The 26,627-nt window shown below is 44.3% G+C and overlaps 1 long non-coding RNA gene across 1 annotated transcript in view; it reads right to left on the bottom strand.

The window, feature by feature from the left end:
• Nucleotides 1-1,031: 1,031 nt before the first annotated feature.
• LOC145537771 (uncharacterized) overlaps nucleotides 1,032-26,627 on the bottom strand; it is a 46,524-nt gene continuing 20,928 nt past the window's right edge. The window contains exons 4-6 of the long non-coding RNA XR_014076418.1: nucleotides 20,170-20,685; nucleotides 1,637-1,764; nucleotides 1,032-1,442 (exon numbers count right to left, since the gene is read on the bottom strand). This is a non-coding gene — a long non-coding RNA (uncharacterized LOC145537771). The remainder of the gene's footprint in view (nucleotides 1,443-1,636; nucleotides 1,765-20,169; nucleotides 20,686-26,627) is intronic.

Raw genomic sequence — 26,627 nt, 5'->3', positions numbered from 1 at the left:
CTTTGCACAATTTATTATGTTGTCTCTTTTAAATTAGTATCCCTAAGATCTAATAAGAGTACATCCTGAGAAATGCCGGGCTGGATGAAGTACAAGCTGGAATCCAGATTTCTGGGAGAAATATCAATAACCTCACATATGCAGATGACACCACCCTTATGGCAGAATGTGAAAAAGAACTAAAGAGCTTCTTGATGAAAGTGAAAGAGGAGAGTGGAAAAGTTGGCTTAAAGCTCAACATTCAGAAAACAAAGATCATGGCATCCGGTCCCATCACTTCATGGGAAATAGATGGGGAAACAGTGGAAACAGTGTCAGACGTTATTTTGGGGGGTTCCAAAATCACTGCAGATGGTGCCTGCAACCATGAAATTAAAAGGCACTTACTCCTTGCAAGGAAATTTACGACCAACCGAGACAGCATATTTAAAAGCAGAGACATTATTTTGCCAGCAAAGGTCCATCTAGTCAAGGCTATGGTTTTTCCAGTAGTCACATATGGATGCGAGAGTTGCAGGGGGAAGAAACCTGAGTGCTGAAGAATTGATGCTTCTGAACTGTGCTGTTGGAAAAGACTCTTGAGAGTCCCTTGGCCTGCAAGAAGATCCAACCAGTCCATCCTAAAGGACATCAGTGCTGGGTGTTCATTGGACTGAACAGTCTCTCTGTATAGAGACTCTATAATCAGGCTATAAATGTACAAAAGGAGAGTTTGGGGAATTTCATCTGGGAACAGAAAAAGATCAGGCAGGGGAAGGCATTAGGGCTCAGCAAGCAGTGAAATGGGCGGCAATCTTATTCTGAGCAGACACTGACTATGGAAGTACACAGTCCTGGGGAGCAGCAATATAGGGTTCTACTAGGAGTATCTATGAGAGATGAAGCTGGATGTGACTTTTGGACCAGACTGGGACAGATTTAAATGTTTTGCTAGAAGTCTGGATTTTCTTTTCGGAGTGGTAAGAACCTGATGTGTGCTTTGTAACGTCAACTCCCTGAGGGCTGGAAAGAGCAGTGGTATCACACCAAGGTTTTTGCTTGTCTCAGTGACAGAGGAAAGACCTCTGATTTCTAGCTGTCAGGGGAAAGGCACAAATGAATGCAGGGGCTTGAACATTAGAGGATACGGAAACTGGCCTCCCTGGAGCTGAGCAGGAGAGGAAGAGATGAGCTTCAGAGAGGAGATAAAAGAAGTACTGAGTGAGCATGATGTGGCGTGACCACACGAGCCCCTAAGGTGAAAGCACCTACCGGCCCTCTGCCTAAGCTGAGTGGGCTCTGAGGACCAGCTCCCAGCCCCTGCTCACTGACCAGGGTTGTCTCCCCAAGATCCCGGTCTCACGGCTCACCTTGACATGTCACTGCACTCCCGTCTTCCTCCCTAGCATGTGACCCCTCCTCTTCCAGCTGTGAGATAATGTCAGGTTTAGGGAACTGGTACCCTGTTGAAGAAGGAGACTTATAACTTGGGGGTTCTGTCCTGTACCCTCAGGAACTCCCAGCCTGGTTTCTAAAGGCTCTGAGATAACAGGCAAGTGCAAATTTACACACAAGAAAAATAAAGCCTGTTTCCAAAGATTCTGCCACTAGGGACATATGCCAATGTCTGGAAACAATTTTGGTCATCATGGCTTACCGAGGGAGACCAGGTTCCTGTAATTTTCCAGCATCACCTTCCGGTAGAGCTTCCTCTGAGAAGCACTGAGGTTAGGGTAATTCCTCTGGACTGAAGTCCACAGCCACATCCTCGAAAGTCACCAATTCCTGAAATACCAGATATACTCCTAAATGATTGAAATCCGGAATTATCCCAAAGAGGGGGAAAGGTATCTGATAAGAGGGGACTGACCATGAAGCACACCTTCAGACAAGCAGAAAGACTCTAATCCAAAGGTTTCAGGGACCTACAAGGGTTTCTTTCCTTTAAGTCCTTCTCATTAAAATGTTTTCTTCTCTGCAATCACCCTCTTGTTTCTTTCAGTCTTCTAACTTTATAGAGGCTTTCAATGGCTAAGTCAAAGATCTCTCTTGGGAAACGTCACACTGCACTTGAAAATATGTGGGTTATTTTCCAATATCTTTTGCTATTAACTTCTATCATAATTCCACAGTGATAGGAGAACAGAGTGTATATGATTTCAATACCTTCAGGCCATGAAACTTTTGCACTTTATGTTCCTGGATATGTTCCAGGGTCTCCTAGTTTATAGTCTATGGGAACTTGAACACAATTTGGATTCTCTTGTTGTGTGAAAACTATATAAATCTGAAGTTATGTCCAATTGGTTCATACTGATTTTCAGATCTACTATAGACTTCTACCTTTATTCATTCCATTAATTTTTTGAGTTTGATATTGGAAGTCCAACTAAAAATTGTAATTTATCTACTTAAAAATAATTCTAATTTATAGTAGAACTTCCCCCATAGCTCCCTCATAGCTCAGTTGGTAAAGAATCTCCCTGCAATGCAGGGGACTTGGGTTTGATTCCTGGGTCGGGAAGACCCCTGGAGAAGGAAATGGCAACCCACTCCAGTATACTTGCCTGGAGAATCCCATGGACAGAGGAGCCTGGCAGGCTACAGTCCATGCAGTCACAAGAACTGGACTTGACTTAGCGACTAAACCACCAACCACCACATAGTGGAACTATATGTAACTTTGTTCTGAACTCTCCAAGCCTCCTGTAAATGTGTTATCATAGTTTCATAATTTAAAACATAAAAAAGAAAGAGAATAAATAAGTATATCTTTCTTTTGTCTTGAAGTCTGAGAGAAGTGGGAATATTTCTAAGACAGCTCCTGCTGCGAATTTCTAGAGATCTGTGTGGGAGGAGAAAGTTCCTTTTAAGTTCCTTAATAAAGAGAGAAAAATGCAAATAAAAGCTGAGCAGTATACCCCAATCCCAGGAAAAAGAGACAGTTGGGTTTACGTTCTGGTTCTCTCTTACAAGCTCTGTGAGTGTGGATAGGTTAAGCCTCAGTGACTCATCCACAAAACACAAACAGCTCATAAATATGCAGAGATGGCCAATCTTATAATAAGAAAATGCATTTCAAAATGACAAAGTATGACTTTATACTCATTCAACTGTCAAAAATTAAGACGTTGGACAATACCAAATACTGTCGAGAAGGGGGACTCTTGGTGGTGGTGGTGTAGGACTGATGTTGAAGCTGAAACTCCAATACTTTGGCCACCTCATGCCTACGAAATCTTATTTTAAGTTCCTCGTGCAGAGTTTTCTGACTTTACAGATTGTTATTAGATTACTATTTTAGATTGACCTGCTCAATGCACTTTGATAGATTGTCTTCTCTAACTGGAATAGACGATCGTCTCCCAAGTCTATTTCACTTGCGATTTTATTTGATTCTCTTCTGGGGTAGAGGTCTGTATTTGAAACATTCAACCTAAATAATGGAATCAATAAGAAACATGTTTAAACTTACAAATCTTAATAAACTCTGGACTTGAAGACAGATTATTAAGATCCTAGCCCTTGAAAAAATGAAGTATATTGTTTACAAGTTAAAACCACCAACTTTGGGTGTCCATCCAAAGATCAGCTAAAAAAAAACATCATCAGCTTCTAAGAAAAGCATACCTTTCCATGACTTATGTGGCCAAGGAACATCAAAAAGGAAAAGAAAAAGAAAAAAACGAAACAGCAAACAATGTAATCTCAGAGGTCTGCACAAAGGATAGCAAATAGCAGCAGAGAGTGGCATTTTACCTTAAGAGAAACTGAGGCTAGAGTATGAATATTTTTCCCTTTCCTTTTCTTGGCGAGTGGTAGTTGCTATTCTGTGGTGGGAATGTTTTCCATCAGATTCCCTAAAAGCAGAGCCCATGTTTGCTACTCACAGGACTCAATGGTGAGGGTTTTCCAGGAGAAATGGAATGAGGGAAGCAAGATATAGCAGAGGGAAAACAAAATCTAAGGTCAAGCAGAGACCAAGTTGCACCAGGCTTTATCTCACTTTGTATTAAGGCATTTGCTTCCATGTCACTCAGTCAAAATTTCACCCATAGATGTGGGATTTTCACCTCTTGGATGAGGAGGCTTTCATGTGACCAAAGGCAATTTTCCAGAACAGGGAACCTTTCACAAAGATTAGTGGCCAGGATTTATGGAGTTGAGGGGTGCCTAGTGAAAGGGACCTGAGTGGTGCACTATAATAGGTATAGTCTGGTGCGGTCTTCCCAGCAGACCACACTGCCTCTCGTTTTTACCACTGGTCTTCCTACTTATTGTATGCCTGTATCCGAGGTTACCTCTGACCCTTGGGCCACTAAAATTTGCCATGAAGCAACCCACACCCATATATTATAGGAGTTGGAAAGTGTCAGTTGCTCAATGGTGTCCGATCTTGGCGACCCCATGGACTGGACCCCACCAGGCTCCTCCGTCCGTGAAATTTTCCAGCCAAGAATACCGGAATGGGTAGACAGTTCCTTTGTCAGCGGATCTTGACAAAGGCACTGAACCTGGGTCTCCCACGTTGCAGGCAGGTATCTTACTGTCTGAGCCGTGCACATCAAGTACAATGAGAATACCATGCATGTATTCCACTGACTAGCCGCCATACTCAAAGTCCAAGGTCCGGGGTCCAATTATCCTATCGAATGGTTCCTTTAATGGCTGCTACTAGTAATCCAGGTTCTAAAGTCAAAGTGAAAGCTGCTCAGGTGTGTCTGAGTCTTTGCGACTCCACGGACTCAGCCGCCCATGGAATCCTTTAGGCCGGAATACTGGTGTGGGTAACCTATCCCTTCTCCAGCGGATCTTCCTCATCCAGGAATTGAACCGGGGTCTCCTGCATTGCAGGCGGATTCTGTACCAACTGAGCTACCAGAGAAGCCCAATCCGGGCAGTAAGGTCAACCTCTAAACTGCATGCCCTATTACAAAGTGATGTGCACAGAATTAGATACGTACGAATAAGAAGGCTTCTAAGGAGCAAAATAGCCAAGTGGTTGGTATTGAAAATATCTATATATGAAAGAGTTGAGAGGTTCCAGGGAGATGTCTTGATTACGAAGCTTGCAGGAAAAGGAAAAAAAAAAATGGAAGACAGACCTTGCAGGCCCACATTCATTCCATAATTCAGCTCCAACAGCTGAAATCGTTATCTATTGCATACACTATCCTCTGAGGCAGAAAAGGTTAAAGCTTAGAGTTTGGCAACTGCTAATCTGATCCAATTGCTCATCTAATCCACAGACTGGGAGCTGACTGTGGCTCAGATCATGAACTCCTTATTGCCAAATTCAGACTGAAATTGAAGACAATGGAGAAAACAAGAAATCATTCAGGTATGACCTAAATCAAATCCCTTATAACTATACAGTGGAAGTGAGAAATAGATTTAAGGGACTAGATCTGACAGACAGACTGCCTGATGAACTATGGATGGAGGTTCGTGACATTGTACAGGAGACAGCGATGAAGACCATCCCCATGGAAAGAAATGCAAAACAACAAAATGGCTGTCTGAGGAGGCCTTAAAAACAGCTGCGAAAAGAAGGGAAGTCAAAAGCAAAGGAGAAAAGGAAAGATATACCCATGTGAATGCAGAGCTCCAAAGAATAGCAAGGAGAGATAAGAAAGCTTTCCTCAGTGATCAATGCAAAGACATGGAGGAAAACAACAGAATGGGAAAGGCTAGAGACCTCTTCAAGAAAATTAGAGATACCAAGGGAACATTTCATGCAAAGATGGGCTCCATAAAGGACAGAAATGGTAGGGACCTAACAGAAGCAGAAGATAGTAAGAAGAGGTGGCAAGAATACACAGAAGAACTGTACAAAAAAGATCTTCACGACCCAGATAATCACAATGGTGTGATCACTCACCTAGAGCCAGACATCCTGGAAGGTGGAATAAGTGGGCCTTAGGAAGCATCACTACGAACAAAGGTAGTGGAGGTGATGGAATTCCAGTGGAGCTATTTCAAATCTTGGGAGATGATGCTGTGAAAGTGCTGCACTCAATATGCCAGCAAATTCGGAAAAACTCTGCAGTGGCCACAGGACTGGAAAAAGTCAGTTTTCACGCCAATCCCAAAGAAAGGCAATGCCAAAGAAAGTTCAAACTACTGCACAATTGCACTCATCTCACACGCTAGTAAAGTAATGCTCAAAATTCTCCAAGCCAGGCTTCAGCAATACGTGAACCATGAACTTCCAGATGTTGAAGCTGGTTTTAGAAAAGGCAGAGGAACCAGAGATCAAATTGCCAACATCCGTTGTATCATCCAAACAGCAAGACAGGTCAAGAAAAACATCTATTTCTGCTTTCTTGACTATGCCAAAGCCTTTGACTGTTTTTCCATGACAAGTTCTAACAGCTGCTTCCTGACCTGCATACAGGTTTCTCAAGAGGCAGGTCGGCTGGTCTGGTACACCCATCTCTTTCAGAATTTTCCACAGTTCTTTGTGATCCACATAGTCCAAGGCTTTGGCATACTCAACAAAGCAGACAGGTGTTTTTCTCGAACTCTCTTGTTTTATCGATGATCCAACGCATGTTGGCAATTTGATCTCTGGCTCCTCTGACTTTTCTAAAACCAGCTTCAACATCTGCAAGTTCACGGTTCACTTATTGCTGAAGCCTGACTTGGAGAATTTTGAGCATTACTCTTCTAGCGTGTGAGATGAGTGCAATTGTGCAGTAGTCTGAGCATTCTTTGGCCTTGCCTTTCTCTGGGACTGGAATGAAAACTGACCTTTCCCGGCTCCTCATGAATAGTATGAAAAGGCAAAAGATAGGACGCTGGAAGATGAACTCCCCAGGTCACTAAGTTCGTAACGCTGTCCAGGAGGCAGTGATGACAACCATCCACAAGAAGAACTGCAAAGAGGCAAAAGGTTGTCTGAGAAGGCCTTTCAAATAGCTGAACAAAGAAGGGAAGTGAGAAGCACTGGAGAAAAGGAAAGATGTATCCACCCGAATGCAGAGTTCCAAAGCATGGCAAGGAGACAGCAGATAGCCTTCTTAAGCATTCAGTGCAAAGAAATACAGGAAAACAATACACTGAGAAAGACTAGAGGTCTCTTCAAGAAAATTAGACATACCAAGGGAATATTTCATGCAAAGAGGGGCACAATCATGGACAAAAATGGTATGGACCTAACGGAAGCAGAAGATACTAAGAAGAGGTGGCAAGAATACATAGAAGAACTACTGACAATGACCGAGATAACCACGATGGTGTGCTCACTCACCTGGAGCCAGACTTCCTGGACTGACAAGTCAACTGGGCCTTAGGAAGCACCAGTATGAACAAAGCTAGTGCAGGTGATGGAATTTCGGCTGAACTATTTCAAATCCTAAATGATGAGGCTGTGAGAGTGCTGTACTCCATATGCCAGCAAATTTGGAAAACTCAGCAGTGGCCACAGTACTGGAAAAGGCCAGTTTTCATTCCTATCCCAAAGAAACACCACGTCAAAGAATGTTCAGACTACCAACAGTTGCACTCATCTCACACATCAGGCAAAGGAAGGCTCAAAGTCTCCAAGTCTTCAACAGTAAGTGAAACGAGAACCTCCAGATGCTCAAGCGGGACTTCGAAAAGGCAGAGGAACCAGAGAGCAAATTGCCAACATCCGATGGATCACAAAAAAGCACGAGAATTCCAGAAAAACACGTACTTCTGCTTCACTGAGTACGCTAGAGCCTTGGCCTGTGTGAATCACACCAAGCTGTGGAAAATTCTTAAGGAAACGCTAATACCAGAACACCTTACCTGCCGCCTGAGAGATCTGTATGCAGCTCAGGAAGCAACAGTTAGAATAGGGCGTGGAACAATGGACTGGTTCCGAATAGGGGGAAAGGAGTACGTCAAGTCTGTATAGTGCCACTTTGATTTTTTAAGTTATATGCACAGTACATCATACAAAAGGCCGGATTCGATGAAGCACAACCTGGAATCAAGATGGCCGGGAGAAATATCGCTAACCTCAGATATGCAGATGACACTACCCTTTGGCAGAAAGCGAGGTGGAACTGAAGAGTCTGGCCTGACGAGAGTGACAGTGGGCAGTGAAAAATCTGGCTTAGAACTCAACATTCAAAACACTAAGATCATGGCAACCGGTCTCATCACTTCAGGGTGAATAGAAAGGTAAACAGTGGAAACACGGACACGTTTTACTTTCCTCAACTCCAACATCACTCCAGATGCTGAATGCAGCCATGGGATTCAAACACCCTTGCTCCTTGGAAGAAAACCTATAACACAGCTAGACAGCATATTAAAAAACAGAGACATTAAACTACTGACAAAGGCCCATCCAGTCAAAGCTATGGCTTTTCACATAGTCATGGACGGACGTGAGAACCGGACCATAAAGAAAGCTGAGTGCCAAAGAATTGATGTTTCTGAACTGTGGTGTTGGAGAAGACTCTTGAGAGTCCCCAGGAATGCAAGATCAGCCAGGCAGTCCTAAAGAAAATCAGTCCTGAATGTTCATTGGAAGACTGATGCTGAAGCTCCAACTGTTGGCTACCTGATGCGAAGAACTGGCTCACTGGAAAAGACGCTAACCCTGGGAAAGCCTGAAGGCAGGAGGAGAAGGGGATGAGAGAGGATAAGATGGTTGGATGGCATCACTGACTCAACGCACATGAGTCTGAGCAAGCCGGGGGGAGCTGGTGATGAATAAGGAAGCTTGGTGTCCACGGGGTCACAAGGAGTCGGACACGACTGAGTGACTCAACTGAACTGAACTGAATAATGCTTACGAGAACAGTCCACTATAGCTGAGTCCTGGCTCCAGCTCTATTAAGTATTCTAAGTGTTGGAACAAGTCTGATACAGCAAGTCTCCAGCAAGTTCCACACAACCCCCCAAATATCTGCTGAATTTCTAAGTGGTGACACTGCATGTAGTCTAGTCTAGTGCGTAGGCAACGGCAACCCACTCCAGTACTCTTGCCTGGAAAATCCCATGGACGGAGCATGGTGGGGGTCGCCAAGAATTGGGCACGACTGAGCGACTTCCCTTTCACTTTTCACTTTCATTCATTGGAGAAGGTAATGGCAACCCACTCCGGTGCTCTTGCCTGGAGACTCAGGGACTGGGGAGCCTGGTCGGCTGCCGTCTGTGGGGTCGCACAGAGTCAGACACGACTGAAGCGACTTAGCAGCAGCAGTATGCTGAGGCATTAAGATTGTAAAAGCTCACTGAGGCCAGCGACCACATTTCTTTATTAAATTTGGAAATACGTCCCCAAGGCCTGCAGGCATGTCTGAAGCAGCTCCCACCACCTCAAAAAGCCAGCTTGTAGCTCACAGATCTCCCCTTCGTTCTCCTTTCCAACTCCCTCCATCATATCACCAACCTGTAGCCTTCTCTGTCCTTGGCCTGGGAAAGATTCTCTGTTCTTGCAGTCCTCACTGTCTTCCACGAGTCCCCATTTACCGTCCACATTTTGGGCTGCCTGCTGACTGACCGAAAACCTTTGAGGAATGGAAATTAGAGGTTGCAGACAGGCCTGCAGTGAAATTTATTAAGTTCCATAGAGGGAACCTGCACTTCATTTTAGCTAGGCTGAGTGTTAGTAGTGATTTGAATCCTATTGACCTGATCATCTGGGAGATCAGCATTTTCTCTCCAAAACTGGCACTAAAGGCTTCTATATGGCTTCACTTTGAGTGTCCGTCTTCTCCAAGGCCTACTCTACCTGTAGTGTGACCTCCAATTATTCTCAGTTGAGTATGCCTTGGGCCTGATGTGCTGCAGTAGAGAGTCTTTCGGGCGTGGCTAAGGTGGACGGTGGAGAGGTCTTGCTAGCAGAGTTTCTCGAGCTGGTAGAGGGCTTGAAGTCTATACTCTTTGTCAATACTGGGGACATGCCCCTGGCATGGCTGCAGGTGTTAATGGTGAGCTTGTGTGGAGCTGTGGTTTTGCTGCTCATAGAGGCCCTTGTTGGGGTTGAGGACCATGCACCTCTCCATGGGTTGGGGCCCTTCAGTCTGGACTAGATTGTATTCCTGTTTTGTTTTTGCTTTTTTTTTTTTTTTTCCAGATATGTAGTTTGGAAGCTAGAATGGTGACCTCTTTGGGGGTCCCAGGAATCCAGAGGACTGGAGAGAAGAGTGGCGGCCACAGACAATAGACTCTGCCATGGAGAAGATGACACCAGCAAGCCCACCTGGCCAACTGTGTGGGGGACAGGCCCAGGCGGCTCCAACAGTTTGGGTGGCCTTGTGCCAGTACTCTTGCCTGGAAAATCCCACGGACGGAGGAGCCTGGTAGGCTACAGTCCACGGGGTCGCTGAGAGTCGGACACGACTGAGCAACTTCACTTTCACTTTTCCCCTTCATGCACTGGAGAAGGAAATGGCAACCCACTCCAGTATTCTTGCCTGGGGAATCCCAGGGATGGCGGAGTTTGGTGGGCTGCGGTCTATGGGGTCACACAGAGTCGGACACGACTGAAGCGACTTAGCAGCAGTAGCAGTAGTGATCCTCTAGGCTGCCTCATGGCTGCTGAAGCCTACTGTCTTGGTGAGGGGAGGTTTAAGGAGGCATGGTGACCATGACATCACAACAATGTGATTTCACTAAAGCGACAGGCAACAATGCCTTGGGCACTACCATTTGCCACCTAGGATTTAGAAAGAGATGTATGGGAAGGATAAAAGGAGAGGACTGTATCTTTTTCACGAGGACAGACTGCCTTCCTGATGTGCGTATCTTCTTCTACCACCTCCTGTGGATTATGCTCATTCTGATATTTCATAGGCCAACTTGACCCATGAAATAAGAATACGTTCTAGCCCAGCTGAGTCTCTAAAGAGGCACTGAAAGCTCTTAGGGAGCATTAGGAATCTTTAAGGATTTTCAGTTGATGGGAAAGAGAGTTCTTAGCCATTTTCCATTCCCTGAAAACACATGTAAGAAAAGGACACCTCTTCTGGAACTGACTGCCATAACAAAGTGCCCCACACCAGGCAGCTTCAATAAATGTTTTCTCAAACTCCTGGGGATCGAGTCAGTAATCAAAGGGTCAGCAGATTTGTCTTCTTCCGGCGTCTCTTTTGGATTGAGACTGGCCATTGTTTGCCTTTGTCTTCACATAGTGATGTCTCTGTGTTGTTTGTGACTGATCTCCTTTTCTTATACAGTACCAGTCGTATTAACCCAACCACCTATATAGAGGCCCTATTTCCAGAAAGGGTCAGAAAGAAATTATAATTTATGCAGTACGACTACATATAAAATACAGAGAGTTAGAGCTTCAACATACACACTTTGAGAGAATACAGTTTATTCCATGATATGGATTTTTGTTCTTTCCACTTGGTACTGCCGTATCTGTCTCCCAGAGTTCAACCTACGAAGTAGGTCTCCACAACACAGAAAACAACTGGTTAAGAAAAACGGATTGTCCAGGGGTAATACAGATGAAGACAAAATTCAGAATTTATAACCAATCTAGAAATCCTCTCCTCAAAGACACAAGGGAAGGAAAACATTCTATTTTTGAGTAAGTATTAAACCATAATATGACACACACATAAGAAGCAAATTGCTGAACGATGGAAAAGATAAAAGATATACTCTATATATGTATCCTAGCAAATCAGTTCATGACAACGTTTTCAAAATAATAAGGAGTCCTCAAGGAAGACCAGATGACAAACTTTGTCACACTTTGTCCTAAATTCACCCGGTAACTGCGGGAGCTCTCAATGTCTGCTAACGTGCCTTACACAGAAGAAAAAACTGCTCATATTTTTATGACTGCATGTGGTTTTGAAATGAGGCATTCTCTCAAGAGAGTCTGTTAACCTCCATAGACTTGAGAGATAAGGTGTTACTGTAACCTAACACCCCTGTACCCAACATCCTTGGCCCAAGCAATACCGAAACATTAGAATTTAAAGCCGAGATATGTTTTGTTGCAGAGCCGTGCATGGAGATGGGTGGCATATGCCTTTAAAAACCTCAATCTACCTACAGAAACAAAAGACCGACATATGGAAAAGTATAAAGCACTGATGAAAGAAATCAAACAGGACACAAATAGATGGCGAAATATACTGTGTTCATGGATCAGAAGAATCAATATGGTGAAAAGGAGTATACCACCCAAAGCAATCTATAGATTCAACGCAATACCTATCAAGCTACCAGTGGTATTTTTCAGAGAACTAGAACAAATAAGTTCACAATTTGTATGGAAATACAAAAAACAAAAAACAAAAAAACAAACCTCGAATAGCCAAAGCAATCTTGAGAAAGAAGAATGGACCTGGAGGAATCAACCTGTCTGACTCCAGGCTGTTCTACAAAGCAACAGTCATCAAGACAGTATGGTACTGGCACAGAGATAAGTCCACGCACCTATGGACACTTTATCTTTGACAGAGGAGGCAAGAATATACAATGAAGACCAGACAATCTCTTTCAGAAGTGGTGCTGGGAAAACTGGTCAACCACTTGTAAAAGAATGAAACTAGAACACTTTCTAACACGGTACACACACACACACACAAAACTCAAAATGGATTAAAGATCTAAACGTAAGACCACAAACTATAAAACTCCTAGAGAAAAACATAGGCAAAACACTCTCTGACACAAATCACAGCACGATCCTCTATGACCCCCCTCCCAGAGTAAACAAATGGGACCTAATTAAACTTAAAAGCTTTTGCACAACGAAGGGGACTAGAACCAAGGGGAAAAGCCTGCCTTCAGAATGGCAGAAACTAATAGCAAGCAAAGCAACTGACAAAGAATTAATCTCAAAAATACACAAGCAACGCCTGCAGCTCAATTCCAGAAAAATAAGCGAGCCGATCAAAAAATGGGCCAAAGAACTAAGCAGACATTTCTCCAAAGAAGACATACAGATGGCTAACAAACACATGAAAGATGCTCAACATCACTCATTATTGGAGAAATGCAAATGAAAACCACAATCAGGTACGATCTCACACCGGTCAGAATGGCTGCTATACAAAAGTCTACAAACAATACACGCTGGCGAGGGTACGGAGAAAAACGAACCCTCTTACACTGTCGTTGGGAATGCAAACTTGTACAGCCACTATGGAGAACAACGGGAGTTCAGTTCAGTTCAGTCACTCAGTCGTGTCCGTCTCTTTGCGACCCCATGAATCGCAGCACTCCAGGCTTCCCTGTCCATCACCAACTCCCGGAGTTTACCCAAACCCATGTCCATCGAGTCGGTGATACCATCCAACCATTTCATCCTCTGTTGTCCCCTTCTCATCCTGTCCCCAATCCTTCCCAGCACCAGGGTCTTTGCAAATGAATCAACCCTTCGCATGAGGTGGCCAAAGTATTGAAGTTTCAGCTTCAACATCAGTCCTTCCAATGAACACCCAGGACTGATCTCCTTTAGGATGGACTGGTTGGATCTCCTTGCAGTCCAAGGGACTCTCGAGAGTCTTCTCCAACACCACAGTTCAAAAGCATCAATTCTTCGGTGCTCAGCTTTCTTCACCGTCCAACTCTCACATCCATACATGACCACTGGAAAAACCATAGCCTTGTCTAGATGGACCTTTGTTGGCAAAGTAGTATCTCTGCTTTTTTTTTTTTAAATACATTTATTTATTTTACTTGGGGGCTAATTACTTTACAATATTGTAATGGTGTTTGCCATACATTGACATGAATCAGCCATGGGTTTACACGTGTTCCCCATCCTGAACCCCCCTCCCACCTCCCTCCCCATCCCACCCCTCTGGGTCATCCCATTGCCCCAGCCTCGAGCATTTGCCTCATGCGTTGAACCTGGAATGGTGTTCTGTTTCACATATGATAATATACATGTCTCAATGCTATTCTCCCAGAACGTCCCAACCTCACCTTCTCCCTCAGAGTCCATAAGACTGTTCTATCTCTGCTTTTAAATATGCTATCTAGGTTGGTCATAACCTTCCTTCCAAGGAGTAAGCGTCTTTTAATTTCATGGCTGCAGGCACCATCAGCAGTGATTTTGGAGCCCAGAAAAATACAGTCTGATGCTGTTTCCACAGTTGCCCCATCCATTTCCCATGAAGTGATGGGACCAGATGCCATGATCTTAGTTTTATGAACGTTGAGATTTCAGCCAACTTTTCCACTCTCCTCTTTCACTTTCATCAAGAGGCTCTTTAGTTCTTCTTCACTTTCTGCCATAAGGGTGGTGCCATCTGCATATCTGAGGTGATTGATATTTCTCCCGGCAATCTTGATTTCAGCTTGCATTTCTTCCAGCCCAGCACTTCTCATGATGTACGCTGCATGTAAGTTAAATAAGCAGGGTGGCAATATATAGCCTTGACATACTCCTTTTCCTATTTGGAAACAGTCTGTGGTACCATGTCCAGTTCTAACTGTTGCTTCCTGACCTGCATACAAATTTCTCAAGAGACAGGTCAGATGGTCTGGTATTCCCATCTCTTTCAGAATTTTCCACAGTTTATTGTAATCCACAGAGTCAAAGGCTTTGGCATACTCAATAAAGCAGATAGGTGTTTTTCTCGAACTCTCTTGCTTTTTCGATGACCCAGCAGATGTTGGCAATTTGAGCTCTAGTTCCTCTGCCTTTTCTAAATCCAACTTGAACTTCTGGAAGTTCACGGTTCACGTATTGCTGAAGCCTGGCTTGGAGAATTTTGAGCATTACTTTACTAGCGTGTGAGATGAGTGCAACTGTGCAGTAGTCTGAGCATTTTTTGGCATTGCCTTTCTTTGGCATTGGAACGAAAACTGACCTTTTCCAGTCCTGTGGACACTGCTGAGTTTTCCAGATTTGCTGGCATATCGAGTGCAGCACTTTCACAGCATCATCTTTCAGGATTTGAAACAGCTCCACTGGAATTCCATCACCTCCACTAGCTTTGTTCGTAGTGATGCTTTCTAAGGCCCACTTGACTTCACATTCCAGGATGTCTGGCTCTGGGTGAGTGATCACACCATCGTGATTATCTGGGTCGTGAAGATCTGTTTTGTACAGTTCTTCTGTGTATTCTTGCCACCTCTTCTTACTATCTTCTGCTTCTGTTAGGTCCACACCATTTCTGTCCTTGATCGAGCCCGTCTCTGCATGAAATGTTCCCTTGGTACCTATAATTTACTTGAAGAGATCTCTAGTCTTTTCCATTCTGTTGTTTTCCTCTATTTCTTTGCACTGATCGCTGAGGAAGGCTTTCTTATCTCTCCTTGAACAACGTGAAGATTTCTTAAAAAACTGGAAATAGAACTGCCATACGACCCGGCAATCCCACTGCTGGACATACACACTGAGGAAACCATAACTGAAAGGGACTCGTGTACCCCAATGTTCACCGCAGCACTGTTTACAATAGCTAGCACATGGAAGCAACCTAGATGTCCATCGGCAGATGAACAGAGAAGAAAGCTGTGATCCATACACCCAACGGAATATTACTCAGCCATTAAAAAGAATGCCTTAGAATCAGTTCTAATGAGGTGGATGAAACTGGAGCCTATTACACAGAGCAAAGCAAGCCAGAAAGATAAAACACAAATACATCACATTAACGCATATATATGGACTTTAGAAAGATGATAACGACGACCCTATATGCGAGACAGCAGAAGAGACACAGATGCAAAGAACAGACTGCTGGACTCTGCGGAAAAAGGCGAAGGTGGGATGATGTGAGAGAATAGCATTGAAACACGTATATAATGTGAAATAGATCGCCAGACCAGGTTCGATGCATGAGACAGGGTGCTCAAGGATGGTGCACTGGGATGAATGACCCTGAGGGATGGGATGGGGAGGCAGGTGGGATGGAGGGTCAGGATGGGGAATGCATGTACACCCAGGGCTGTTTCATGTGAATATATGGCAAAAGCCACCACAATATTGTAAAGTAATTAGCCTCCAATTAATACAAATTTTAAAAAAGAGGTAAAAAAGCAAGCTTAGAAAATATTTTAACAGAGTGATAATAAAAACACAGTATATCAGAATTCATGAGATGCATGTCTACAAGTGCTCATAATTTTAAATGCTTGTATTAAAAAAGAATAAAAGCCTAAACCAATGAAAAAAAAAAAAACAACAACAAAAAACAGAACTACCTCAAAGCTTTCAGCACAGACTACATTTAGGAAAGGTGAGGAAGGGTTGTGATTAGCTGTTGCAAACTTCTTGCTGTCCCATCTTGTGTTCTCGAGGTAAGGTGGTGGTCAGCTAACTGTGTTCCTGTAATCCTCGAGGGAAGCAAATATTATTCCCGATTCCCTATTTCCTGAAAGAAAAGGTAAGGGGACGGGGTCCGTTACGACTGCAGGGGCCCCAGGCACTGGGGAGATGAACACGCACCCCCAGAGAGGATTCCCTCGGGTTCACACAAAAAACACGGATGCAAGTCAGCATCCTTGATCTCAAACAATGTGCCTGGTCATCAGACTCTGTTAAATAAGGACTGAAAGTGAGGTCGCTCAGTCATGTCCAACTCTTCTGCTACCTCATGGACTGTAGCCCACCAGGCCACTCTGTCCATTGGATTTCCCAGGCAAGAAAACTGCAGTGGGTTGCCATTTCCTTCCCCAGGGGATCTTCCCGACCCAGGGAAAGAAACCTGGGCCTCCAAGATTGCACGCAGACTCTTTACTATCTGAGCCACCAAGGAAGCCCTTAATGACAACACCTTTTTTAGGGGCTCAGCATGCTTCCGCTGCATAACTCCATGCCTGTCATTTTAGATTTCTGTTACCCAGAAAAGACATGAGTTCTTGATTATTTTAGGGGAAATTTTCAGTTAACTGTGGCTCTGGGAAAACCAAGGAGTGTGAAAGGAGAACAGTGCTGACAGGCTGACCTTTCTGCCTGGGGGTGGGAGTGTCTTCGTGGTTACAAAACTGAGTGGCCCTCTTGCTCCTCTGGGGAAGAATTCAGCCAAAGTCCTGGGTCAGAACACAGGGTGGGGCTGGGAGAAGATCTCTACCTAGAGTGAGGAAACCCCATCCTTGCCCAGGACAACCTTTCAGATATCGGTCACAGCCACTGCCCCTTCCACTTCCATGGGCAGAAACGGCTTTGAGCTTGGCCCTTCTAAAAGGCAGAGATCCCACAGGCAAGGCTTCTAACCTGCAAAAGGAACTTCAGCGCCTCTCTTTTCTGCCATGTGATTAAAAAATACCCTGTCCTTGTTGATTAGCTAGTCTGATACCTCTTTGCGCAAAGGGCAACCACAAAAAAGTCCTTTCTCTCTCTCATCTTGCAAAAGCAAGCAGCTGGCTTTGTAGAGTGGTTACTCCCCTGAAAGAGTCCCATTGGAACTCTTCTCCAAATTAAAAAACAAACAAACAAACAACAACAAAAAAAACAGGAGTATGCAATCCGAAAACTTTCCGGGCTTGACGCACTCTTGGGGGGGTTTCACTTAGAAACTAAAACGTTTTAATTTCTAAAGGATATGGATGGTTTACTGGGGCAGTGGGGAGGGAGAGGAAAGGCCATGGAAAATTCCATTTGTCCTAAAATTTGGGAGTATATACTCACCTGTAGTCTCAAAAAGAAGTGAATTTCTTAAAGGTCAACATTGCAAAAGCGACCCCACCCAACTAGCCCACTTACATCAGACTTAGGTTGCTGTCTTGTACATTAAAACAGGACTTTTGAAGAGAAGGCTGGAAATGACTTATATGACACAGGTAAGTGGAGTCACGGTCCTGAAGCGAGCTCCCTTAGCCTCTGCTCTGGGATCTCTAGCTAGAAAGGCCATCTTTCGATCTGAGGATTCAGATTCTGTGTATAAGCTGCACTCCTAACTAAAGATCACTTGGAGGTCACCAAGCACTCTCCAAAACACCCGTCACTTAATAAACTCGTAAGTGAAAGCACACCTTTGAAAAGATGCTCAACTGCAGAGTCTGACATGAAGTCGATTCTTCAAGACCGAAATCATCCTCAGGTGGCTCTGGATTTCAACCTCTGTGAAGTTCCTCTGACTGACTTACTGTTTCAGAATCATCCTTTGCATAAACGTGCCACCACACTCAGAGGATCCTAGAGAAACTTCCTTCAGACACCAGTCAGAGGAAAAGCTCAGCTTCATTTGATCAACTGGAGTGTTTTCTATTTACGGGGGAAACATGAGCTCTTTGAAAGCACTCATATGTTTTTCCCTTTTCCCTCTGACTGCCAGCAAGCTCGGGGCCAAAATGGAAGACTGACTTTGCTAATTCTGAAGGCCAAAATAGTTATTTCTGTATGCAAAGTTTCTCCAGATCTCTCACTATTCTATTTTCATCTTTCTTTTTTTTTCAAATAAAGTTATTTATTTTAGTTGGGGGCTAATTACTTTACAATATTGTAGTAGTTTTTGCCATACATTGACATTTTCATCTTTCTCACTGTCTTTGATATCCATTTTGTCAGTATATCTGAAATCCTTTCCGGAAGCAGTGAAAAAACCCACAACCAAATGAACAATCTACTTCAGAAAGAGAAGAATAGTATAAATGTATCATTCATAGGAACACTGCCATCTGGGACCCAAGAATTCCACAAACTTCATGGAATAAATGCTACTCCTGTTGCTTTCTACAGCATCAGAAGTGGTCCCTCAAACCCCAATCCACACAGAATTGGATGTTTCAGATGCCATTCAGAATTTTAAGGAATGGGGTGGTGATCCACCCTTCCTGACTAACCCAACTGCTCTCTCTCTTCCTGCCCTGTATCACGGAGAGATATTCCATCCTCTCTCAATGAACTGCAGGAACTGAGGTTCTGGAACAGTTCCCAATGATACAAACACGGAGGAAAAAAGCTCAAAACTCATCCCCCCTCCTGCTTTAAGCAGCAAGACTAAGAAAACCCCAGGGGACACACAACTTGTAGATGGGTCCTGTCAGAAGCTGTGTGTTGTCTGTTTTGTCACTAAGCCGTGTCCAGCTCTTTTGTGACCCCATGGATTATACAGCCCACCAGATTCCTCTGTCCACGAAGTCTCCAGGCAAGACTACTGGAGTAGGTTTCCATTTCCTTCTCCAGGAGATCTTCCCGATACGAGCATCAAATTTGCGACCCCTGCGTTGGCAGGCAGATTCTTGACCACTGAGCTACATGATTAAGCCTGGCTATCCGTGTATGTAACTCACAAAGTACAAGAGGTTTTATGGCTACAATATCCAATTTGTCCTTAGGCCATGTTTCTCCTGGGCCTTAATTAATTCTTATCTTTCTTGGGCATATCAACACACACCTGCCAAGCCAGCTGAGAAATTTGCTGACTGCTTCGCCAATGGACCAAATATCTTTCAAATCATTCCTATGTTCCACTGTGGTGTCTGCCAACATGCCTGGCGTGTGGCAGGTTTGAGAGAAGCCTCTGCTGGTTCAGTCCCTAACAACAGCAATGGGGGAACTGCTAAGACTCAGGCAGCAGTTCACAACTAGGGGAGATTTAGCTTTGTCAAGACACTTTTGAAGGCCACCGCTGGGTAGATGCTACTGACATCCAGTTGGTAAAGACCAAGGATACTGCTAAACATGCCTCAATACACAGGACAAAGAATTATCCAGCATAAAAAGCTAATAGCGCCAAGGTTGAGAAGCCTCGGGCCCACGTCAGGTAAATGCAAATATGGCAGAATACGGGCTCAGGTGTGCATCCTACAATGCCCCTTGAACTTCTACAGGCCTAAAGAAGAACTCAGCAGTCTGGTGCCACCCACTCGGGAAGTCTTATACTCGAGTGAGAAAATGTATTTTGAAATGCCTGGGCAGTGTGAGGGGAGGTAAGGGAGAAGAAACTCATCAAGGTCTTTGAACTGAACGCTTTTATCAATATCAGCCCTGTACAATGTTTTAACATTGATAACCATGTGAGGCATGTAAGTGAACATATTGGAAACAAAACTGCTTAGGTTCACAATGACCTGACTGCTAGAAGCAGCTATTACTTTCTAAGAGACTTCTTCTCCTGTGCTCAAAATCAACCACATTGGGTATCAAGGAGGTAAATGGTAGGCAGGGCCAGCTCAAGTCCTTGTCCTGCTCAGTAACTAGCTAGGGGACTTGGAGCTAATCCGAGCTTGGTTGTGCCACACTTCATGACGTCTGAGGGCGACATGACGTGTGATACTACAAATGGCAAGGTGACATCCTAAAACCAAATCAAGAAACCAGAAACTGGTACAGTCACTTACCCTCCTGCTTGGGAGATGGTTCTTTGGGTTCCTTCCTAGTGTTTCGACCCTCCAGCGGAGAAAGGTCTTCTTCTAAATCTATGACAAGTCCGCTCTCTGAATCAGAATCCAGGCCCAAATGCACTCTTGGGGAGTCAGTCTCACCTTTTCCCTTCAGCTTATCCTTTGTGGGAGGAGGAAAGGGTTTTTTGCTTTGTCTGAAAAGTCCTTCTCAAGCTGGGGCTCATCTTCTCCTTGACTGATCTTGAGTCCACTTTTTCACAGACTGGTGACCTGCTTTCAGCTCCTCTTCCATCTCCACGGGATTTGGCACTTTGGGCATTTTTTTTTTTTTGATAGCAGATGGCTCTTTGACCATCTGAGCCACCTCTTTGTCTTCAGCATCTTCTGGCTCATTCTTGGACCTCTGCTCCTCATCACCGATAGAGTTACTTCCGCTACTATCTGACTTCTCAGAATGCCTTGAATCGCCAGGCCCGACAGTCATATAAACATCTTCTGAGATTTCATTTATGCCTAAATTAAAACAACAACAACAACAACAAGATGTCGCATACTCACAGAAAAAAAGAGCAGGACCAGAAAACCGCAAATATTTACCACGCTCAATGCTGAAATAAAAAAAAAAAAAAAACCACGTTGCATCACACTGGCCTGGTGGGATTAGCAGTAGACTTAAGTTGCAGCTGACTACAGGTGACAAATGGAACTTGCCTGGAGAGGGTTTCAGTTACTGACATTCAAAGATGACATGGGACCAAACCATGTGAACTTCTAATCTATCCAGAGCCTAATCTTGGCAGCATGGGTAACTAACTGGGACACATAGAATGGGAGGGATGGAAGGGAACGCTACACAGGATTTGTTAAAACTGATCCATTTTCAGTTCAGTTCATTTCAGTTGAGTTCAGTCACTCAGTCGTGTCCGACTCTTTGTGACCACATGAACGACAGCACGCCAGGCCTCCCTGTCCACCACCATCTCCCGGAGTCCACTCAAACTCATCTCTGTTGAGTCAGTGATGCCATCCAACCATCTCATCCTCTATTGTCCCCTTCTCCCTGTGCCCTCAATCTTTCCCAGCATCAGGGTCTTTTCTAATGAGTCAGCTCTTCGCATCAGAAGAGGATTGAAACGCCAAAGGATTGGGGTTTCAGCTACAACATCAGTCCTTCCAATGAACACACAGGACTGATCTCCTTTAGGATGGACTGGCTGGATCTCCTTACAGCCCAAGGGACTCTCAAGAGTCTCCTCCAACACCACAGTTCAAAACCATCAATTCTTCAGCGCTCAGCTTTCTGTACAGTCCAACTCTCACATCCACACATGACAACTGGAAAAGCCATAGCCTCAACTAGATGGACCTTTGTTGACAAAGTAATGTCTCTGCTTTTTAATATGCTGTCTAGCTTGGTCATAACTTTCCTTTCAAGGAGTAAGCGTCTTTTAATTACATGGCTGCAATCAGCATCTCCAGTGATCTTGGAGCCCAGAAAAATAAAGTCAGCCACTGTTTCCCCATCTATTTGCCATGAAGTGACGTGACCGGATGCCATGAACTTAGTTTTCTGAATGCTGAGCTTTAAGCCAACATTTTCACTCTCCTCTTTCACTTTCATCAAGAGGCTTTTTAGTTCTGGATATCTGAGGTTATTCATATTTCTCCCGGCAATCTTGATTCCAGCTTCTGCTTCCATTTTACAGATTAGGAAAAAAAAAAAAGAGGGCCTGAGAAATCCCTTGTCCTCGGACACATAGAAAACCAAGACAGAGAGGCGAGACCAGAGACATGGGCTCTTGAGTCACCGCTAGGACTCTTCCCACAAATTCCCAAAGCATTAAGTCTTTTACTCTTTGTGTCCAGGACTCAAAGAAGTAAGCCAAGCCTTAAAGCAGCGGATGCAAACTCACAGCCCACTAGCCACATGGGGCGAGCAAACGTGTTATTAAGGAAGCAATGGTTTGACCCAATGCTTTCCAATCTTTCGTTATTTGTTGCTTTTAACTTAGAATACGCTGGCCAACTCAGAAATCCCGAAGTTTCACACAGAAATTAAGATGTTAGGCTTGCTGGAAAAGGCGGGAGACCTGGCCATTCTGGGTCACAGGCCTGCAAGGCTGGCTGGGGCTGAGAACTTCTGGCCCATTTCGGTTGGGGGAGCACTGTCTCCAGGTGACCCAGCTGCCCAGCCCCCATCTGGCTTCCTGCCCTGAAGCAGAGTCAACCACCATTGTGCTTCTACTGTTTTTCTACTTGTAACTGAGTCCAGAGGAAAGGCACACATTTCCATGTCTCAAGCAAAAGGAAAAACGATAAAACAGCAGGAGTTTCCTACATATACAAGCAAAAATGGGCAAAAGTCTATTTCTAACAATAATTTCATTTAACCTATTTATGTTTCCTGCTCCCAGAAGTGAGCATCATCCATCTGAACGTAAATAATCTGTTACGCTACAATTTTGAAAAGAGGAAATCCCCATCGACTCTGTATTGTCTTCATTCTAGAGCAATGCTTACCATGAGTGGGATCATGGAAGAGAAAATCTTAAAAGGCCAAGAGCCACAAACATCCCAGCAGGATCAGGAGTGAACTATATCCACCTCCTCCAGGGCTCAAATGGAAAGAACCTAAAAACCAAGTGTGGTTTAATTTCTGGATCTCAGGGCTGGTGCAATTGGGAACTAAAGGTTGGACACAAGAACGACAAGCATGACCACACTTGCTTGGATACTGGAGCCCAAAGGAGGTGAATTCAGATCCTGCTCCTCTGCTTCTATTAGTTGTGTGACTGTGAACGAGTGGACTACCTCTCTGAGCCTCCGTTTCTTCCTCCGGACAATGGGTTTGATAACAGTATCAACCTTCCAGGGCAATCTATGCACAGTGCAGGGGCCATAGGAAGTCCTCCGTAAATCCTTATTGAAAATAACAAATCGAGGAGCTAGACCAGCTGCCTGGAAGAACCCAACAGGGATATGGACTGCATAGTTCATCCACGTCACTCAATGTCCTAGCCAAATGGGCGAACCAGGAGTGCTTTGGTTACACAGCCTGGGTGACTCCCAACTACAGCTTCTTTCTCACCCGAAGGTCCAGAGCATCCAGTGACAAAGAAACCTGAAGATTTCTTAAAAAACTGGGTCTAGAACGGCCATACGACTCAGCAATCCTGCTGCTGGACATATACACCGGGGAAACCAGAGCCGAAAGAGACTCGTGTACCCCAGTGTTCATCGCAGCAGTGTTTACAATAGCTAGCACATGGAAGCAACCTAGATGTCCATCGGCAGACGAATGGAGAAGAAAGCTCTGATCCATACACACAACGGAATTTTACTCAGCCATTAAAAAGAATGCATTGGAATCAGCTCTAATGAGGTGGATGAAACTGGAGTCTATTATACAGAGCGACGTAAGCCAGAAAGATAAAACACCGATACATGATATTAACACACATATATGGAATTTAGAAAGATGATAACGATGGCCCTATATGCGAGACAGCAAAAGAGACACAGATGTAAACAACAGACTGCTGGACTCTGTGGAAAAAGGTGAGGGTGGGATGATTTGAGAGAATAGCATGGAAACATGTATAGTATGTGAAATAGATCGCCAGTCCAGGTGCGATGCATGAGACAGGGTGCTCAGGGCTGGAGCACTGGAATGAATGACCCTGAGGGATGGGATGGGGAGGGACGCGGGAGGGTCAGGATGTGAAACGCATGTACACCCAGGGCTCTTTCATGTGAATATATGGCAAAAGCCACCACAATACTGTCAAGTAATTAGCCTCCAATTGACATCCATTTTTAAAAAGAGGTAAAAAATAAAAAGAAAGCTTCGAAAATATTTTAAGAGAGTGATAATAAAAACACAGCATATCAGAATTCATGAGATGCATGTCTAGAAGTGCTCATAAATTTAAATGCTTGCATGAAAAAAGAATAAAAGCCTAAGCCAATGGAAAAAAGAAAAAAAAAAAAACACTCCCTCAAAGTGTTCAGCAAAGGCTACGTATAAGCAAGGTGAGGGAGGGGTGTGATTAGCTGTTGCAAACTTCTTGCTGTCAGATCGTGTGCTCTTGAAGCGAGGTGGTGGTCAGCTAACTGTGTTCCTGTAATCCTCGAGGGAAGCAAATATTATTCCCTATTCCCTGTTTCCCGAAAGGAAAGGTCCCAAGCTTGACTTTCACCCTCCACGGTCCTGGTTGGGAGGGGGAGGGGTCCCTGTGCAGGCCGGTTATCCTAGTTGTGGAGCATTCGTCTAGCACCCACTCTTGTTACTTCCAGCAGTGCTCAGTCCCAGCCGGAAGAGGCATTTCTCAGTTCTCTGTGCCTTCCTCTTACCAAGGCCCCCATACACTGCCCAGCCACCTTCAATGAGCGAGCCAGGTACCCAGCATGTAGCTGGCCCTCAGCCTCCTCAGTCTACCCAGATGGAAAGCTGGGTCCTGTAGACTGTGACCCATGGAGATTGCCACAACCATTCGGTCATGGAGGTGGGGATGGAACACGTTGGCCATTGCTTTGAAACCTGGGCCAGGCCAGTCAGTGGCTCCAGCAAGGGCTCTGGGACTCTACAAGACACAGCCTGTCCCCAAGCTCCACAGTTCATTCCCCAGCCCAAGGCCCGAGGGCCTAGAGGGCTCTGTGGGAAGGCTGTAATATATCTCTCACTACACTCTGCTGAGAGGCTTTTTGTTGGTGGTGTTGGGGTTTCTAACTGCACTAAAGGTCTTGGGCTGAGGCCTGCAGCTCAGTTTTCCATCCTGCCTCTATTACAGTATCTTCCTTGATGAGCTTATTCAACCTGTGACTAAAAGTTGATAACCTGGACCATCACGGGCCATTTCCAGTAGCCCGAGGACCACAGTCTACTCTGTTTCTATAATGCAGGGATTTCAACTTCACAATGTCATGTGATGAAAAAGGTTTCGTCTTCCTCTAACTGAAATATTTAACTTAGAATAATGTCCCCTTGGACATACATTGCAAATGAGGCTACCATTTATTTATTCACTGCTAGAATTATACTTGACATGAATATGATTGAAACAATTATTATTGGGCTATAGTCGCATTACAATGTTGCTTTAGTTTCTGCTGTACGTATGTCCAAGTGAATCCATTTTAGCTGTACATATATCCCGTCATTTTTGGATTTCCTTCACAGTTAGGTCACTACAGAGCCGAGTCGAGTCCCCTTGTACTTTCACTTTTCTCAAACTGTAACTTTTTCTTAAATTTTAACTGGGGGTTAATTACCATACAATATCGTGATGGCTTCTTCCATGGGTCAACATTAATAAGCCATAAGTATATAGACGTCCCGCCCATCCTGGAGCCTCTCCCATCCCTTCCTACGCTATTTTTCTGGGTTCTTCCAGAGCACTTGCTTTGCATGCCCTGCTTCGTGAAGATGAAAACCTGAAAGATGATTTTTCTGTATAAAATATGTAATTTTCTCTATCTCACACGTGAGAACATGGGGGCACATTTTTCTATGTGAAATAGGAGATATGTACTTCATGTTTGAAAATCTATTTGTATAAGTTTCTTCATCATATTTAGAATCTTGTCTGTTTTACCTATGGATATCTGTGCATTTTTCCTACATGAATGGGGAATTCTACATATTTCAGATATGAAAAGTTGAGCACATCCTTTCTTGCATCAGAACTCTGAAATTGTACACATTTCCTATGTGAAAATCTCAATGAAATTTTACTGACATGAAGTATGTAATTAAGATATGGGGAACCAACATGGAATTGGAATTCTCTCTATTTCATAAATGAAATTCTGGGCACCACTGTTTCTTCGTGAAATACTTCATTCCTTGTATTTCTCATATATAAAACAATGACTGTCCACCATGGAATATGGAGTTCTCTATATTACCTGCACCAAAATCTAGGCATTAATTCTCCTTCATGAAAGTTGGGCTTCTCTATATTTCACATCTGATGATCAGAACGAACATTTTCCTATGAGAAATAAGGAAATCTCTGCATTTCATGTGAACCACTGGTTCTTCAGTCTCTGAAACACCTGTTCACATTTGTGTCCCTGTGCATCAAACGTGTGTGTGTACACGTGTGTGCTTGTGGCACCTGTTTGTGTGTGTGTGTGTGTGTGTGTGTGTGTGTGTGGCCTAAGACAGGTGCTCAGTGTGAAACACCAGACATCCTAGGAGGCAGAGTGTGAGTGTTGCATCTATCCAGGCACTTAACGTGAGTGTGCCCATGTTAGCTATGCAGCCGAGAGGAAGGGAGTAAGCAATGGTCAGGAGGAGCACTTTGGTCCCCTTGAAACACTTCCAGGAGGAGCTCTGCTGCTCTGGGAAGTGCATCCGCAGGAGCACATCCTTAGCCACCGGGGTGCCTGCTCTAAGCCGTGGGCCGGGGGAAAGGCCAAGAGCTGACAGACCGCAAGCCAGGGGCTCCAGG

Source organism: Giraffa tippelskirchi, chromosome Y (assembly GCF_054371585.1).
Source record: "Giraffa tippelskirchi isolate mGirTip1 chromosome Y, T2T-mGirTip1v1.2.pri, whole genome shotgun sequence".
Taxonomy (NCBI): Eukaryota; Metazoa; Chordata; class Mammalia; order Artiodactyla; family Giraffidae; genus Giraffa; species Giraffa tippelskirchi.
The sequence above is the reverse complement of the archived record's forward strand: the minus strand, read 5'-3'. Positions and strand labels throughout refer to the sequence as shown.